The sequence below is a fragment of the Schistocerca cancellata genome, chromosome 4 (genome assembly GCF_023864275.1).
Source record: "Schistocerca cancellata isolate TAMUIC-IGC-003103 chromosome 4, iqSchCanc2.1, whole genome shotgun sequence".
Classification (NCBI taxonomy): Eukaryota; Metazoa; Arthropoda; class Insecta; order Orthoptera; family Acrididae; genus Schistocerca; species Schistocerca cancellata.
The window spans coordinates 19,209,962-19,228,966 of NC_064629.1; positions in this window are offsets into that span (position 1 = coordinate 19,209,962).

The following is a 19,005-nucleotide window of genomic DNA, read 5'->3' on the forward strand; positions in this document are numbered from 1 at the left end:
GCGAAATTATACAGACACCTGGTAACTTAAATATTGCTCTTTGTGTGCGACAGGAGCGTTAATACAGGGTGAAAATTATTGCACTATATGAAATAAAATCCTCACAACATCTGAACGGTTTGTGTTAGGACGTTCAAACTGCACGGTTGGCCTCGGGGCATGATGGGAATTAGTGTGCGCTGTTTGGTTTGGTTTAGTGACGAAGCCCACTTTCATTTGGATGCGTTCGTCAATAAGCAAAATTGGCGCATTTGAGTGACTGAGAATCGCATTTCGCTATCGAGAAATCTCTTCACCCTCAACGGGTGACTGTGTGGTGTGCAATGTCCAGTCATGGAATTATCGGTGCGATATTCCTTGAAGGTACTGTCACTACCGAATGAAACGTGAAGGTTTTGGAAGATGATTTCACCCCATTATCCAACGTGAGCTTGGTTTCGACAAGATGTGATTCGTGCAAGTCTGCGCTTGACCCATCGAGCGGGGCAGTGGTTGAAGTCCTGTAGGAGCACCTGGGGGCCCCGTTCTGGCTCTGGGGTACGCAGAGGCCACTGACACGGGCTTCGGTTGGCCACCGTATTCTCCGGATCTGAACACATGCGACTCCATTTTGTGGTGTTATATTAAAGACGAGGTGTACAGCTATAACCCCAAAATCATTGCTGAGCTGAAAACAGCCAATTAGGAGTTCATCGATGCTCCAACACTTCTGCGGGTCATGCAGAATTTCGCTATTCGTCTGCGCCACATCATCGCCAATGACAGCAGGCGTATCGAACGTGTCATAACCTAAATACAAATATCTGTAGTAACGTTTACAGGTTGAATGTAGTGTGCACGCCGTAGTTTGTAACTAATTTACATTTTTTCATGTAGTTCAATAATTGTCACCCTGTAAGTTGTTTTGCCCATTTGCTGGGTGGTTAACTGCTAGTGAAAAAATTGCAACATTATAATGATCGAATCCTGTTGTGTACATTTACCTCGTACATAAATGGCATCGAAATCTCCATGTAACAATGTGAACATCACCGTAAATGTAACTGCGTAGCCGCCATTTCACGCATCATACATAGTGGAACCGCCGCAGCTAGTCACACCGGTACTTTCGACGAATGTTATGTCGTTACTGGGCTACGATTGGCTGGTTTATCCGATATCATTTTCTCATGCGAAAGAGCTTAGATAATGGATTGTGCACATGGACAACGTTTTACTGAGTCCTGCAATCACCCGACTGGCTGGAGGTATACGTACTCGTTTTACCTGGCTGTCCCAGCCGCTCAGCCAGTCTGTTGCAGTAGCACACAATGTTTACTCCAATCGCCTGGCATGTGCGACAGTCCGTTATGCGTCACTGTACAGTATGTTTTGGTCATGGCGATTGATATCTCGAATAGCTGCTAGTAAAGATCTAGTTCTACACAGAAGCAGAACAGATCTCTAGTAATAAAATAAGAAACTCCACTTAAGTGTATTATTCAACTAAGCCATGAAGATTGTCGCCGTAGGTCGCAACAGGTTCTAATAAAAGACAATTCATACAGCTCGGTGCATAAAATGATTTTCTACAAATATTTAACAGCTGTTTATCATCGCCTCTTCGAAAACATTACAGATAATTACGGCCGTGAGACATAGTGCACAGGTTACTGAATTAATTTCAATGTCAAACACTACCTTTCACGGTCCCAGAGAGGAAAAAAAGAAGACTTCAACTCATGAACTTGAAATTATTTGGGGAGAGTCTGCGTCTAACAGTCTTCCCGCAAACACGTCACATAATTTACTGCCTGATGTTTTGTGCACGGTTTCTGGACTGTCATAACTGCAGCACTGAGTGGACCACGGTTCTCAATATAGACTGCCCATTTTGTATCCCCACTTCAACACTAAGCCGTTGCCCAGGGGAATATAAACATTAATGGCTTACTCTTGCCGTATGTACTTGGAGGTACTAGCCAATCTAAAAACTTACTAGCTATAATTATTAGTCTGAAAATGAAGTAAATACTGATCTAATGTTGTTCAATATACTGCCCTTTGTCACCAATAAAAATATCTGCGCTTATGCCCCTAACACTCTGTATATATACAGGGCGGTCAGAAACAGTCTGAAAAGCGTGTAAGGGTGTTGCAGGGGAGATTGCGCTGAGAAATAAGTACTAAGAAAAAAATCAGTACTTTGCGTCGTTTCCGAGTTATTTAGCACTTACACGCGCTAGAATTCGGTAATTCAAAGACATCTGTGCGTCCGTGAGTTACTACATGTTCAAATGCTTATCACCAGTTACAATTTGCCGTTTTGGGAAGTGATAAATTTAAGCTAGGTGAACAAAAGCTACGTTTGTTAGGTTTGAGGAAACCAAACGAAAAACAAGTTTGGTCCTACTGTCTCTGGAAAGCTGCGTGAATCTGCGCGCGCGACGACCTGACTGGCTAACTTCAGTGCTAAATAACTCGGAAACGGCACAGCGTATCGAATTTTTTCTTAATAATTATGTCTCAGCACAAAGTCCCATGCAACACCCTTACAAGCTTTTCAGACTATTTCTGACCACCCTATTTATACAGGAGGAACATTAATGAAACCTAAAAGCTGCAGGGGCAGGTTCCTGACTGGAAGTGGAGGAAAAAAGGTTGACGCAGCATACTGTATATGCAGCAGAATGGTCGTGTATTCATGTCGGGATCAAGCCGAGATGATGATTGTGAATGGCCAAGCAGACGGAGAATCGAGAGGCAGCACGGCTACACACACACACACACACACACACACACACACACACACACACACACATGTACGCGCGCGCGCGTCGGCCGGAGTGGCCGTGCTGTTCTAGGCGCTGCAGTCTGGAACCGCGAGACCGCTACGGTCGCAGGTTCGAATCCTGCATCGGGCATGGATGTGTGTGATGTCCTTAGGTTAGTTAGGTTTAACTAGTTCTAAGTTCTAGGGGACTAATGACCTCAGAAGTTGAGTCCCATAGTGCTCAGAGCCATTTCAACCATTTTGAACACACACACACACTCAAAAAATGCCCTCCCTGCACGTTCGTCTCTCTGAAAGACCTGTGATCATATAAACGCCCAAATAGGGCCTGAAATATTCTGTATTATGGTTGGTGATGTGAGGGTGCTTGTTTCAGTATGGGCGTGCTACCTCTCGACAATATTCATCTAATTGTCTGTACACAAACACCATCTCGTGTTGTTTCGGACACGAATACCTGACTTTTCTGCTTCTTAAAATACGCTGCGCGAATCATACAGCCTGCAACACACAAGGATCGCACGTCAAATGGTCAGAGGAACTTTCATTCCTCAGCACCATCTGCAGTGCCAACGCATTTCCAGATACGTGTTCATAGGACCTTCTTTCCTCCATTTCCAGTCAGAAATCCGCCCCTGCAGTTTGTTGATTTTATTAATGTTCACCTTATATATTGAAAAGAAAAAAAACCATATTTTGAGTGGTGGTAGTGTGGACCAAAACAAGAAAAAAATCCGGTAAACATGGGCTCTACAATGCATACATTAAGAACTATGAGTACTACTTCACTGTAGCAACCGTGGATCCTTTGCAGTGCGTCTGCCACAGCGTGAGTGCTTGTGGACGGATTGTGTATAATCTCTCGAATACGTCCTCTTCAAAACGCAGCGTACGTTAGTTTCGCATGTGATCTCCGCCGTTTTGACGTCCTTCGAAACCACCTTTTGGACCCAGACACCGATGAATAGCCGCAAACGTAGAACGGTTTGGCTAACGCCTATTTAGATACCGTTTCCGTAGACGCATAAAGATACGTGCACATCTCCTTTCACCTCGCCGCAAACGAAATGCATATTGCGCTAGTTGAACCAAACGAAGTCCTCCATGATGCGGCACAACAGCACGAGACAAACTACGAATAAGCAGTGTGTGTCTACTGCCTACACTTGTCTTTCCCTTCTGCCGCCACTAGCGTCGTTGGGTGACGTTTCTGAAGACAGGTTTCTACCCTCAAATTGTTCCTCAAGATGCCCTCTACACCCCCTCGAAGTTAGAGGTGTCGTTTTGTAACACCCTGTAGATGTGAGAAGTTTCGCATTTTTTCATGAAACTGATGCTCGGTCTGATAGTCAGAAATTAGTCTTGACAGCTCTCCTCCGTTTGTGATTCTGTCTCAAGCTCAGTCTTCCACTGGAATACTACCAACATTTTCTGTGTCTCTTACTGGTAGGCAAAATCTTGAAACTACATTGTGACATGCTCGGTGCACCCGAGCCCGCTGTCTGTGTCCAATCTGCTTTGAAATGTCTGGGAGATTTGCACTACAAAACTGGTCGAGATGGTTTCTTTGTGGTATCATGTTGTAATCTTCACTTAACTTAGAATGAAACTGCAGATACTATTGAGGCATTGTGAATCTTCATATTTTTGAATCGCATACCTGTTCAAATCACGAATTACTTCCTTCTTTGACCGAGATCACTCTGTATTTACGGTCGCAAGTATTTTGGTTTGGTGTCTGTAGTGTCACACTGAGACAAAATATCTGCTAATTGAACCTTATGTGGTTAAGTGTATGAATGTGTTTTATAATCAAAGTAGGAACAACAGCAGTATTAGAAATATAGCACATTTAAAATTTAGAAGGTGAGCATCTGCAACTTTAGCTTATTACTGTGTAGTCGTAAGCTGTCGCCAGCGCACTGATCGGCAAAGATGTAGCAAGAAGATCGATAGCAGGCGCTGGATCAAGTGCGCGTATCAGGAGAGAGGCCAAAGACAGACTCGCAAGCAAAACGCCACCAACACCCTCTCGACCGCAAGTATTTACATCGCCGCCGCGGACCGGAGGGCCCAGTCTCAGTCTCAGCCAGTCTGTCTCAGTCTGTCACTAGCTCACTCTGTCACTAGCACAGTCGCTCAGTCACTAGCTCAGTCACTGGCGCACTAACTCGCACACCAAGTCGGCATCTGTTCAAATGGTTCAAATGGCTCAGAGCACTATGGGACTTCTGAGGTCATCAGTCCCCTAGAACTTAGAACTACTTAAACCTAACTAACATAAGGACATCACACACATCCATGCCCGAGGCAGGATTCCAGCCTGCGACCGTAGCGGTCCCGCGGTTCCAGACTAAAGCGCCTAGAACCGATCGGCCACTCCGGCCCGCTCGGCATCTGTCATCCATCGCATAGCTGGACTTGTACTTCGCCAGCAGTGAGGATAACGTGGACTGTTACGGAAGAGCTTGCCAAACAACACCCTCTCCCGTGATTCCTATGGTACGGCTCAACTGTGGCGACGAAGACACCATCCATTATGAGGGCGTGCTGAAAAGTAATGCCTTCTACTTTTTTATGTGACGAATATTGAAGCATTTTAAATAAAACAAACGTCATTAACTTATATGTCTTTATTCTTCATACCTACATATATATTTCTCTACATAGCCACCCTGGCGACAAACACATTTCACCCAACAAGAGAGCATTTTGTGGATGCCATCACTGTTGAATGTTTGATTTGGTTGACGGAGCCACAACTTCATCTCCGCTTACACCGCTTCATCACTAGCGAAGTGATGTTCTCGAAGCTGTTCTTGGTTGGGACTGTATGGAGGACGATCGACGGTAGTGAATTCAGGGTGTCGGATTTTTGCAGATGTTGCACCTTTCGTGTGTCGTCTGGCATTGTCATGCTGAAGGAAAGGTGCTCCATGTGTGGACGAACTCCTCGATTACAGGACGCTAATTCTCACGCACGGAAATAGTTCCGTTACACACCACCCTTCACACGCTAGAAATCGGAGCCCTCTAGCGATAGAGGTTCAAATGGTTCAAATGGCTCTCAGCACTATGGGACTCAACTGCTGTGGTCATAAGTCCCCTAGAACTTAGAACTACTTAAACCTAACTAACCTAAGGACAGCACACAACACCCAGCCATCACGAGGCAGAGAAAATCCCTGACCCCGCCGGGAATCGAACCCGGGAACCCGGGCGTGGGAAGCGAGAACGCTACCGCACGACCACGAGATGCGGGCAGCGATAGAGGGCTGCAAATATATAGACATGAAGAATAACTACGTATAATGTTAATAACGTTTGTTTTATTTAAAGAGATTTAGGAGTTTTCACATACAAAATTCGTAGACATTACTTTTCTTAGTTACCGTAGCAATGAACTGCGAAGTGCTAATGAATAAATTAAGTTAATAAAGTTCAGGTGTATATCATAAGAATATATCAAACATTCGATATTTTTGTTACAGGTTAAACATCAACAAGTGAATACACTGTATTTCCTCCCTGTTGGTTTCAGATGCTTGGTTTAATAACTCTATATTTTTCTGAACGTGATACTCATTGCAGTTACAGAAGTTCGTTTTCAGTACAGAGCGTCCAGCACCACGAGGAGAGTGTGATAATCATTTGGCATTGATGCATCTGCTAGTCGAACAGCCATTAAAATAGGTGTAAATTTGTTGTGGCGACAGTGTCCACGCCGGGAACGAGTTTTCGGTTCAGGTTTTCGCTAGAACTAGTTTCTCATACAATACTCGTATTTCCACTTCATATACTAAGTTTCTCCTGATAATTTTTTCTGGATTGTCTGTCAGTTGACCTTTTCGTGAGTTTAGTAGCACTATGTAGGCGGAGCCCGCATACGTAGATAAGTGGTCATTGTGCCTGGCTGCTGCGCGAAGGTTCCGGGTTCATTTCCCGATTCTGCACTCTGTGGGAAGATTGGAAAGGGTGCACTCAGCGTGATAATTCCAGTTGAGGAGCTACGTGAGTGATAAATAGAGCCTCCAAGATCTGGGAAACGCAACGGCCCGGAGAGCAGAGTGCTGAAACTGTCCCTCTCCAAACTGCATCGAAATGGCGCCAGTGGTTGACGATGACATGGTGACCGGTCGCAACCGAATGGTCCGACAAGGCCAAAAGAAGGAAGGAAGATTAGGGTTTAATGTCTCGTTGACATCGAGATCATTACAGATTGAGCACAAGTTCGGATTGTTTCAGAGAAGGGGAAGAAAATCGGCCGTGCTCCTTGAGAAGGACATCCCGGCATTTGCTGAAGTGATTTAGGGAAACCACAGAAATCCCAAATTAGAATGGTCGGACTGGGATTTGATCCGTCGTCTTCCCGAATGCGGTAACGGTGCCAGTACGGGCTACTTCGCTTTGCTACTGTAAGTATTATTCGGCGTTTCCTTCACTTTGGTGTACGGAACATTCCCTCTCCTTGCTGACAAGCAACAAAAGCAGTGTGTAAAACTTAATAATAAAATTCCTACAGATGAGCGTTTCTGGCGTGTTGACAGTGCGATGAAGGTCCTTACAGAGGAGCTGAAGGTGTGATGATGAAGCTGAGACTTCTAAATGTACGTTGGCAAAGTAGGGACGCTATTGGACAGATAATAGATGAATTTCTTCTTCTTCTTCTTCTGCTTTTACGGCCTCATTGGACCACTTCAGTCAATCATTTCTGGTCCTCTTCTTTGGTATTTTCCCCTTCCGAGTGGCCCAGTATCTCTTCATTCGTTCCGATGCTTTTCGTCGTTCCTCATCTGTAAATACCCTTTTCATTGTATGTCGTTTGTCAATTTTTGGTTTAAATCTTATTTCTGTGTCCCTCAACTTCTTTAAATTTGGCGTTTTGTTCTGCAAATCATCCAGAGTTATTTCCAGTTCTTCCATATCCTCTCTTATTTCCTTAAGCCATCCTCCTTGTTGTTTCAAATTCCAGAGTTTCTCAATAATTTTCCTTGATAATCTGGTTTCTGGTGTCCTCAGAATGTGACCACAAAAAGAGATCCTTTTCTTTCGTATAGTATCGGTGATGGGCTCCAGTTCTCTGTATACCACTTCATTTGGAACTATCCGCCATTGCCCAGCTTTTTGATATTTCTTATTTATGCATGTTCTAGCAATTCTTCTCTCTACTTTTAAAATTTTGTCAATTCTATTTTTCTGGGTGACTTTAAAAAGAGTTTCACTTCCGTATGTAACCTCTGGTTGAACCACCGTCTTGTAATGTTTTAATTTCGTTTTAATTGATAGACATTTTTTATTGTACGTAGACCATGTTAGTTTTTGAGCTTTTATCATTTTATTAGTTCTTGCTCGCCATGCAGGTTTCTCGTCCAATTTATGTGTTATAATTTCACCCAGGTATTTAAATTGTTTCACTATTTTAATTTCCCTATTGTTCACTGTGATGTGCTCTATTACAAGTGGATCCGTTACCATTATTTCAGTCTTTTCAAATGATATCTGAAGTCCTAATTTTTGTGCTATATTTTGTAAGCATGTTATTTGTTTCGTGGCTTCCTGAATATTATTAGCTAGTAATGCTAGGTCATCAGCAAATCCCAAGCAATTTAGGTTTATTTTATCTTTCTTAGTTCCAATTTTAATATTCATAGGATTTTCCTTGTACCATTCTCTCATTACATATTCAAGAGCACAATTGAATAGCAATGGTGATAAACAATCTCCCTGCCTCAACCCTGTTTTAATCGTAAATGGTTCAGATATTTCTCCTCTAAATTTTACTTTGGATTTGGTGTTTGTTAAGGTTAACTGTATCATTTTTATTAATTTAGGATGAAGTCCAAAATTCCTTAATATTTTCATCATTGAAGATCTATGGATGCAATCATACGCCTTTTTGAAATCTACAAAGGTTATGACTAGTTGTTTTTGCCTTCTTTTGTAGATATCCATAACTAACTTCAAGGTGATTATCTGTTCTGGGCAGCTTCTCCAGGATCTAAATCCTCCTTGATATTCTCCCAGTTCCAGTTCTAGTTGATCTTTACAGCGGTTGTATAGTATTCTTGCCATGATCTTATACGTGCAGTCCAAAAGGGAAATTCCTCTATAGTTGTCTGGATTTGATTTTTCTCCTTTCTTATGTAATGGATGTATTATAGCAGTAGTCCAATTTTCTGGTAATTTCTCTTCATTCCAGATTTTTACTATGCATTGGTGTAATGCTATCTTTACTGCTTCTGCTGCATATTTCCAAAGTTCAGCAAACGTTTGATCTTCTCCACTTGCTTTGTAGTTTTTGAGTTCTTTCAAAGCTCTGTAGACCTCATTAATTGTAGGTGGATTTATATTTTCTGCTGGTGTTTTAATTGGGGTTTCTGTGTTTATCTGAAGAAGTTCTGGGGGATCTTCACAATTTAGTAACTTGTTAAATGTTTCTGCTAGAATTTCTGTATTTTTACTATTGCTATGGGCTAGGTTATTATCTTTATCTTTTAACATTAATGTTGGAGGATCATATCTTTGTAATTGTCTGCCAAATATTTTGTAATAGTCTCTTGAGTTTGTTTTTTCACTATTTGTTTCTATCATTAGAAGTATATCTTTTTGGTACTGACGTTTAACTCTCCTTATTATTTTTTGTGTTGTCTTCCTTTGTTTTGTGAGTTCCAAATATGATTTTTCTGTTTTTTCATTTTGATGCCTTAACCAGGCTTGGTGTCGATCCAACACTGCTTCATCACATTCATCGTTCCACCACTGGTGTTTTTTCCTTGGATTTATAGGGGCAACTTGTTCAGCTATTTGTTTCAATTTGGGAATTATTTCTTCCAGATCATCTGTTATTTTTATATCCCTGGTTTGTGCTTCATAATCCTCATTTTGTATCAGTTTATGAGGGTCATAGATGAATTTACTTACTAAGTTTTTCATTTATTTCATTATATCGGTTTTGCCAAATATGATCACTGTGAAATAAAAAAATCGTGTTTGAGACGCAACTACCACATGTCTCATAGTGAACGTGCTACTAACCTCTGAGGACCGTGAGTCACGGACCTAATACACAGCCTCCACTAGACGTGCGGCTTTTATAGGTCTTTGTTTTTCCTTGATGTCTGCGTTTATAAGGAAACTTGCTCCACGACTAGCCAACACTCTGCGCAATATATTTTGTGAACAGTGCAGTTCGTAGACAGTCAACTAGCGACATGTGCTCGCGCCAACGTACAATCAGTTAGCCACTCTAGTTTGCGTATTGGCGTGCAGAATGAATTGCGAATTCCTTCGTTCATTCTGACAAAGTCTTCAGTCAACAAGTGCACAGAGTAGCTACAAGTCGTAAAAAATCTGGCCATATTTTACAGAGCCGTCTGAAGACCACGAAAGAACTACTATTTCAAACACAAAGCGATTCCGTTTACTCAGTCCAGAAGCTGTCGTTTTTACTTACTTGACGCAAAATTAGGAGATGTGAAGGTCATTTTGCTGATTTCTAAGGCACACGAAAATCCATGAAGAAGATCCTGGCTAAGGGTGAATATGGGGCTACAGTGATTAGAGGAGCAACCGCTTGCTCAGTCAGATGATCGTGTGTAAGTGCGAGGAGGAAATGTGGTTGACAGATCCACTGCTGACCCATGGCCTTTTTTCTCCAGTGAGAGCAGCTGCTACTGTTTAGCACTTGCTTGCTTCTGTGCGGCACATTTCAGCCGAATACTTTTATTTGCTAAAAATGGCTCTGAGCACTACGGGACTTAACTACTGAGGTCATCAGTCCCCTAGAACTTAGAACTACTTAAACCTAACTAACCTAAGGACACCACACACATCCATGCCCGAGGCAGGATTCGAACCTGCGACCGTAGCGGTCACGCGGTTCCAAACTGACGCGCTTAGAACCGCACGGCCACACCGGCCGGCCGTTTTGCTAAAAAGAGGCAACTGTAAAAGCACATGAGTACCCGACCTTTATTTAAGCTGATGACGAGACGAGTGCGTTGCGCAATTTATAAATTTCTGTGTGATGTCATATTAAAACATCTACCCTAAAAGCTTTGAAATAATATTTTTGCACAGTCACTGACTTATCTTTTTTGTGTGGATGATCAGTTGAGCGGTCCTTATAGATCTACCGTAGTATTTTATTTTACGCCTGTTACTACCGTTCATTTAACTCGTGTGTTGTATATATATATTATATCGCGCCCCCCCCCTTACACATGCTCATATATACACACACAAACACACGCCCACACACTTTCAAATGGGCACGCGCGCGCACGGAGAGAGAGAGAGAGAGAGAGAGAGAGAGAGTAGATAGATATTTCGTTTTAGTCGTTGTTTCTAATGAAGATATTGTCAGTGATTTTGTTTGTTATATCCAGTCGTTGTTTCTAATGAAGAAGTTGTCAGTGATTTTGTTTGTTGTATCCATTCTTGTCTCAGCCGATGTCGAACGCCAGTAACAATTTTTTGTCAGCAGTCGCCGCTTTAAAGCGTTCTTGTCTTGTTCGAAAATTGCAAAGATTAATTCCACACCGGAACACACGCTGTTCTCGATCATGTAACTGCGTTGTTCTAACAGGTATACTTGATTTACTTGAACAAAATACAAGTCTGATGCAGAAACTCCGTAGGAAACATTCATATCGAGACTGATTGTCTACTTTAGAGAACGAGGGAATTCTGGTACTACTGCTGCATTGTAGCCTCTTCTAGCAATTTAGAATTTGCCTCCTTCGTGTTTTACAAATAGGCACAAACTGATCAATACGCGTTACAATGTCCGTTTATTCGTGAATTTTTACTTGTTTTAAGTCAGGAAAAACAGCTGGAATAGTTCCAATCAAATTGCGTTGGTGTAAGTGCTGAAATATTTCGTTGTTCCCTTTTACCACTTGATATCATGGTCCGGTAATTAATTTTTTATTTGTTCCAATCGTATGAAATCTGGGTTGATAAACCACGAGAAAAATACAATGGTGAAAATATTCGCAAAAGATGTGTCTGTATGCTGCACAACTTGGCGGCAACCCAAGCTACTCTTGTGTGTTGCGGGTGGCCTTCTCGCCGTCCGCAACCAATTATTTTGCATTCGGAGGTCTCATCTGTTTTCCTTGAATTACTTCAGGGCTAATTTCTCTCTAACTGATGGTTTAACATTGAGGTCACTCGTTCGAAATTAATTATTATAACATATGTTGTACGCGAGCGCCTCTCGTAACGACATGTAGCCACGCAGACATGGTATTTCGTGCAGTAGTTGTTGGTCCGCGACAGTAAAGGCGTGGACCACCCACAAATTTAGAGTATTTATTTACGCTGTGACTATGTTTCTGTACATATTCGATGCAGTGGTTGCCTCTGTTGTCTAAATCCGACGCACGTGACGCTTGGATTTATAAAAAGATGCGTTAATAACAACTCAGTATCCAGACAGCATTTGTTTCGTTTATATAATAAGATAAAAAACAGCCGACCAGTTGCAAAGGATAAAGTAATCTTTACCTAGGTTTAAACCTATCTTCTTCAGAAGACGGCCTGAGGAAAATGAACATCGTGTTTTATATGAAAGGTATACACATAAGTCAAGTTTAGAGTTTAACATATATTAAGAGAATCTTGTGTTACAAAATATGAGATAAATTTCTTGTACTTACAGTATTACATTAACATGGAGTGATACGTCGTTGCAATTTTTACAAACATCTCCATAGTTCCATTAGTTCAAATACAATATAGCCCTAAGAGTAGGGTTTGTCAGATAAATAAAATTAAGTACATGGAAGTCGGAGAGCGTATAAGCAACTGAGTAAAATCGGCCTGCGTGGTAGCACTGCGGCCAGGGCAGGTGGCGCTCAGGTCGCGTACTATGTGCCGATTGGCGTACTGAAGCAACATGTAAAATATAAATATTAATTGCGTCTTTAGATGGAGTGACAGTAAAAAAAGGAAAGCATTTAACATTCCCATTATAACAATGTGGGAGCCTTAGAAACAATAACGTAGAAACATACATCAAAAAGGCAGGTGGCGCATACGCCATGAGTTACATGCAGTGGCGTATTCAGCCAAAATAAAATTATATTACCATATTAGTGAAGCACATAGAACGTATATAAGTCAAAACTTTAAGAGTAAACAGTAATGGCATCTTAAGACATAAATTACGAAACCTGGTCCACAATTTAGTTATTATACATTCACTGGGATCCGAGGTTTTAGGATAAGCGAGAATTACATGGGGGCCGGTGTAGTGGCAGCCATACATCATGAGTAAATCACATTGCATAAAAGGTAGTGAGCTTAGAGATATAAAAGTGCATTATAGCTTCCTGAGGAAAAAGACTACTGAGGTTATCAACATTAATGTTATGAATTAAATAGTACGGGTTTGAAGCCTTCAAAAAATTGTCTACAGGCAAGGTTCAACTGATCGTTGAGTATATTACCGTCTTTAAACTCTAGATGTTTAAAAATAAATAGCTCTTCCCACAGATCTAGTCTCCGTCCTTTAACTTGTCTGTGTAGGATAACCGTGTCTTCTAACTGTTTAGGCGTATGGCCGGCTATCAAGAGGTGTTCAGCAAAAGTAGAGTTGTGAACATTAGCTCCTTTTTTTCCTAATAGATGTTCTTTATATCGTATTTTAACAGCTCTGCCTGTTTGACCAATATAATATGAGGGGCAGTTATTACAGGTTAGTTTGTATACACCTGAATTAGAAAACCAATCGTTAGCAATTTCTACTGAATGTATAAGATTTCTTTTTAAACTATTGTCTGTAGAAAAGGAGACGTTACAGTTATATTTTTTTATTTAGAAGACGTTTAATCCTATATGATATGTTACCCAAGAAAGGGATGGAAATAAATTTTTTAGTTTCTGTGGTATCAGTGGGGAGGTTATTACTCAAAGTCGAACAATTTTGGGAAATTTTCTTATTAAGCAGGTGATCGATCATGTTCTGGTTGTATCCATTATTAACAGCAATCGTTTTGATGACATTCAATTCTTTTTGTTGATTCGCAGGTGATAAAGGCGTGGTTACCAATCGGTGAATGGCGGAATGAAAAAACGCCAGTTTGTGCGCTTTAGGATGAGTTGAGTCAGCAGGAATGACATTATCTGAATATGTTTCCTTGCGGAAGATATTGAAATGGAAGGTATTATCTTGTATAGAAATTGTTAAATCTAAAGAATTAAGTTCACGTTTATCATTTTGAAGTTCTTTTGTGAAGGAAATTTTTTCATGTAAACCATTGAAAGTGTTGAAGAGCTGCTCTAACTCATGGTCAGTGCCATCAAAAGCAATGAAAATGTCGTCCACATAACGTGTATAATAGCGGATTTTTTGGTGTAATTCTGAACTAGAATTGAAAAATGCTGTTTCCAGGGCGTTAATGAAAATCTCTGCTAGAATACCGGCGAGGGGGCTGCCCATTGCTAGACCATCTGGCTGTATATACATTTTCCCATTAAATGTGAAATAATTGTATTTTAATATGACCTTAAGCAAACCAATAAGTTCAGCAATCTGAGTTTCACTTAGTTTTTTATGCTTAAAAAGATTTTCTTTTACAAGGCCTATGGTTTCATCAACCGGGACATTTGTATAGAGGCTGACGATGTCGAAGGATACCAGTCTAGTGTCTAATAATATTCAATCCGTAAGATGTACACCTGAGGAGAGGGTAGGAGGGAGGGGGGAAAGGAAAGAGAAGGGAAGGGAAAGGGGGGGAGGGAGGGTGCCTAAAGGAAAGGACACAGGAGGTGGGGGGGGGGAGGATCAAAGTTGATAGGAGGGGTAGATGCAGGGGAGGAGGACATCATCAGGGAGGGGGAGCTGGCGGAAGCCACCTTGGGAGAGGGTAAGGAGGGTGGAGAGATGGAGACCGGGTGGGACGTGGGAATACGGGCGCGGCAGTGGGCGGGGGTGGGAGAGGATCGGGGACACAAGCGGGTGAGGAGGATCAAGTTTACGGGAGGTGTACAGGATCCGTATCCTTTCAAGGAAAAGGAGGAGGTGGGGGAAGGGGATGAGATCATACAGGATCCACGTGGGGGAGGGGAGACGGATGCGATAGGCAAGGCGGAGAGCATGGCGTTCAAGGATTTGGAGGGATTTATAGAAGGTAGGGGGGGGGGCGGAGATCCAGGCTGGATGGGCGTAACAAAGGATAGGGCGGATGAGGGATTTATAGGTGTGGAGGATTGTGGAGGGGTCCAGACCCCACGTGCGGCCGGAAAGGAGCTTGAGGAGACGGAGTCGGGAACGTGCCTTGGCTTGGATCGTCTGGAGATGGGGAGTCCAGGAGAGGCGACGGTCGAGGGTGACGCCAAGGTACTTAAGGGTGGGAGTGAGGGCGATAGGACGGCCATAGACGGTGAGATAGAAATCAAGGAGGCGGAAGGAAGGGGTGGTTGGGCCTACAATGATCGCCTGGGTTTTGGAGGGATTGACCTTGAGCAACCACTGGTTGCACCAAGCGGTGAACCGGTCAAGATGGGATTGGAGAAGGCGTTGGGAGCGTTGCAGGGTGGGGGCAAGGGCGAGGAAAGCGGTGTCATCGGCAAACTGGAGGAGGTGGACGGGGGGCGACGGCGGCGGCATGTCCGCCGTGTACAAAAGGTACAGAAGGGGGGAGAGGACGGAGCCTTGGGGCACACCGGCGGAGGGGAAAAAGGTGTAGGAATCTGTGTTATGGATGGTGACATAGGAAGGACGGCAGGAGAGAAAGGAACCGATCAGACGGACATAGTTAATGGGAAGGGCAAAGGTTTGGAGCTTGAAGAGGAGACCGGAATGCCAGACGCGGTCATAAGCGCGTTCGAGGTCAAGGGAGAGGAAGATTGCGGAGCGACGGGAATTAAGCTGTTCGGAAAGGAGATGAGTGAGGTGAAGGAGAAGATCGTCGGAAGAGAAGGACGGCCGAAAGCCACACTGGGTGACGGGAAGGAGGCGGTGCTGGCGGAGATGCTGGTGGATGCGGCGGGTGAGGATAGATTCCAGGACCTTGCTGAAGACCGAGGTAAGGCTGATGGGACGGTAGGAGGAGACGGCGGACGGCGGACTGTTTACTCTTAAAGTTTTGACTTATATACGTTCTATGTGCTTCACTAATATGGTAATATAATTTTATTTTGGCTGAATACGCCACTGCATGTAACTCATGGCGTATGCGCCACCTGCCTTTTTGATGTATGTTTCTACGTTATTGTTTCTAAGGCTCCCACATTGTTATAATGGGAATGTTAAATGCTTTCCTTTTATTTACTGTCACTCCATCTAAAGACGCAATTAATATTTATATTTTACATGTTGCTTCAGTACGCCAATTGGCACATAGTACGCGACCTGAGCGCCACCTGCCCTGGCCGCAGTGCTACCACGCAGGCCGATTTTACTCAGTTGTTTATACGCTCTCCGACTTCCATGTACTTAATTTTATTTATCTGACAAACCCTACTCTTAGGGCTATATTGTATTTGAACTAATGGAACTATGGAGATGTTTGTAAAAATTGCAATGACGTATCACTCCATGTTAATGTAATACTGTCAGTACAAGAAATTTATCTCATATTTTGTAACACAAGATTCTCTTAATATATGTTAAACTCTAAACTTGACTTATGCTGATGACACCGCCTTCCTTGCTCTCTATCCTACCCTTCAACGGTCTCAACGTACCCTCCAAACCCACCTTAACCAGTTCACCACTTGGTATAACCAGTGGTTCCTCCGTCTCAACCCCTCCACAACCCAGGCAATCATCATAGGCCGCACCACTCGCTCCTTTCGCCTCCATGATTTCTACCTCACCCTTTATGGTCTTCCTATCCAACTCACCCCCACCCTGAAATACCTTGGCCTCACCCTTGACCGACACCTCACCTGGACCCCTCATCTCCTGACCATCCAGCAGAAAGCCCATTCCTGCCTCCGCCTTCTGAAACTCCTGTCTGGCCGGACCTGGGGATTGCATCCTTCTACCATCCTCCACACCTACAAATCCCTCATCCGTCCTATCCTCTGTTATGCCAGCGTTGCCTGGATCTCCGCCCCCACCCGCTTTTACAAGGCCCTCCAAATCTTTGAACGCCATGCGCTCCGCCTTGCCTTCCGTATCCGCCTTCCTTCCCCCACACGGCTCCTGTATGAACTGATCCCCTTCCCCCACCTCCTCCTGTTCCTCCAACATCTCCGCATCCTTTACATTGTTCGCAGACTTGATCCCCCCCACCCTCTGGTTTCCTCCTTCCTCTCCACCCCCCGCCCGTTGCCGCACCTCTATCGCTGTATCCCTCCCGCTCTCCACCTCCACACCCTCCATCTCCTTCATCAGGGCAATTTCCAACGCCTCCCCCTCCCGGATGACGAACTTCGCCGTGACATCTACCCTTCCTTCCAACTATAACCTGGCCTTGTTCCCCCCCCCCCCCCCCCTCCCCAGGGCCCCCTTTCCTCTTTCCTTCTTCTCCCAGAGCGGATTTCCCTCCGTCCCCCCTCCCCTGAGACCCTGCACCCCATACCTGCCTCTCTCCTTCCCACCCTACCTGGCCCTCTCCCGTGCGCCCCCTGCTCACCTCCCCCATCTCTTCCCCCCCTCCCTTCTTCAGGTCTCCCTCATCTCCTAGCGCCTGGCAGATCCTCTGTATTGCTCCTCATCAGTGTGCCACATCAGTGTTGTGTTTAGTGCTGTGTGCGTCAAGAGATGTGATTTTAATTGTGTCCTGCCTTGAGGTTCGCCGTCAGTGTTACGTTATGTGCTATGCCGTCCGTCGCTACTTTTATGCTCCAGTCATACTGTGCCTTGTGTTCTTTTAACCGTCGCCGTGTGTGGCTTTTTATATGTGCTACTTTTACACAGTTTTTTGTTATCTCCATTTTACAGTCACCCCGTTTTGTTTTGTTTTGTCTTCCATGCTGTTCCCCCTTTTTTATATCTATGTTCACCTTATTCTCTCCTTTGCTGTTTTTTAATGTCTTCTATTGTTTTGTACTGTCTTTCGGCTGAAGAGCAGCGCCTATGCTGCTGCCAGCCCGCCCCGATGGGAAATTGAAACACAATAAAGGAAAAAAAAAAAAACTTGACTTATGTGTATACCTTTCATATAAAACACGATGTTCATTTTCCTCAGGTCGTCTTCTGAAGAAGATAGGTTTAAACCTATCGAAACCTAGGTAAAGATTATCCTTTGCAACTGGTCGGCTGTTTTTCATCTTATTATGTGGAACCGTTGCTGTTACGCAGCTATGTTTAAAATAATTTCGTTTATATGTTATTTACACACATGGATTCTCTAGGAACTTATTGTTCGTCTTTCAACCCGATGTAACTGTCGATGTGTAACTAATCAAACGTATTAGGAGCAATTCAGAATAGTAAATAGCTGAAATATTTGCGAGAAGTTTTTAGTTGTCCATCATTCACTAAAACTTTGATAAGACAGAAGATAGAAGAGAACTGTTCCTGATACACACACACACACACACACAGTATAAAGTTACCTAGTAATGTATGAGAAAATACACGTGTAATGCTCCCACAATCCTCTTCCTTAAAGTACTACACCAGACAATACCATAAGAGAACTGTCTTACTGAGTGTTGTTTCTGCAGTTCAGCTCATTATCTTAACAAATTAATGGCATTCGGTATTTTTAACGTAGCTGATTTAATAATGAAACTTTATTCGTTGAGAATTACAGAAAATTCTCGTCTAACGTAACCAGTCGTCAATAGGTATTAAGAGCTTACGAAGCTTTGTGTGTTTCGCTGAAAATTAGTAACTGCGCTCTTTAGCATTTTAGGTACTAGTTGGGGCATGTCAAGCTAAAGGCACACGTTACTGGCGTTCGTCGCTGATTGTTTGTCGTGTTATGATAGTACCTCACCAGTGGTGGTTATCTGACCTAGGTTATTCCGTAAAATTTTGCTGTTCATCCCCTGTCCTGATGTCACTTTGCAGTCACCTTGCTTTTCTCCATCCTGTGTACATATATATGTTATTATTATTACTCGCAGCCCATTATGTTAGACAGTATCGTGGATTTCTGCAGTAAGTGCAGTTTTACTTACCTTGCGACAGTATTAACCTTTTAGTGCCGCAACTATTGACAGTTTTTTTTTTTTTTTTTTTTTTTTTTTTTTTTTTTTTTGTCCTGGAAAAATAGATACGCGCTTGGCTCAGTTTATTAAGCAGGTTCTCCTTAACTTCCCAAACC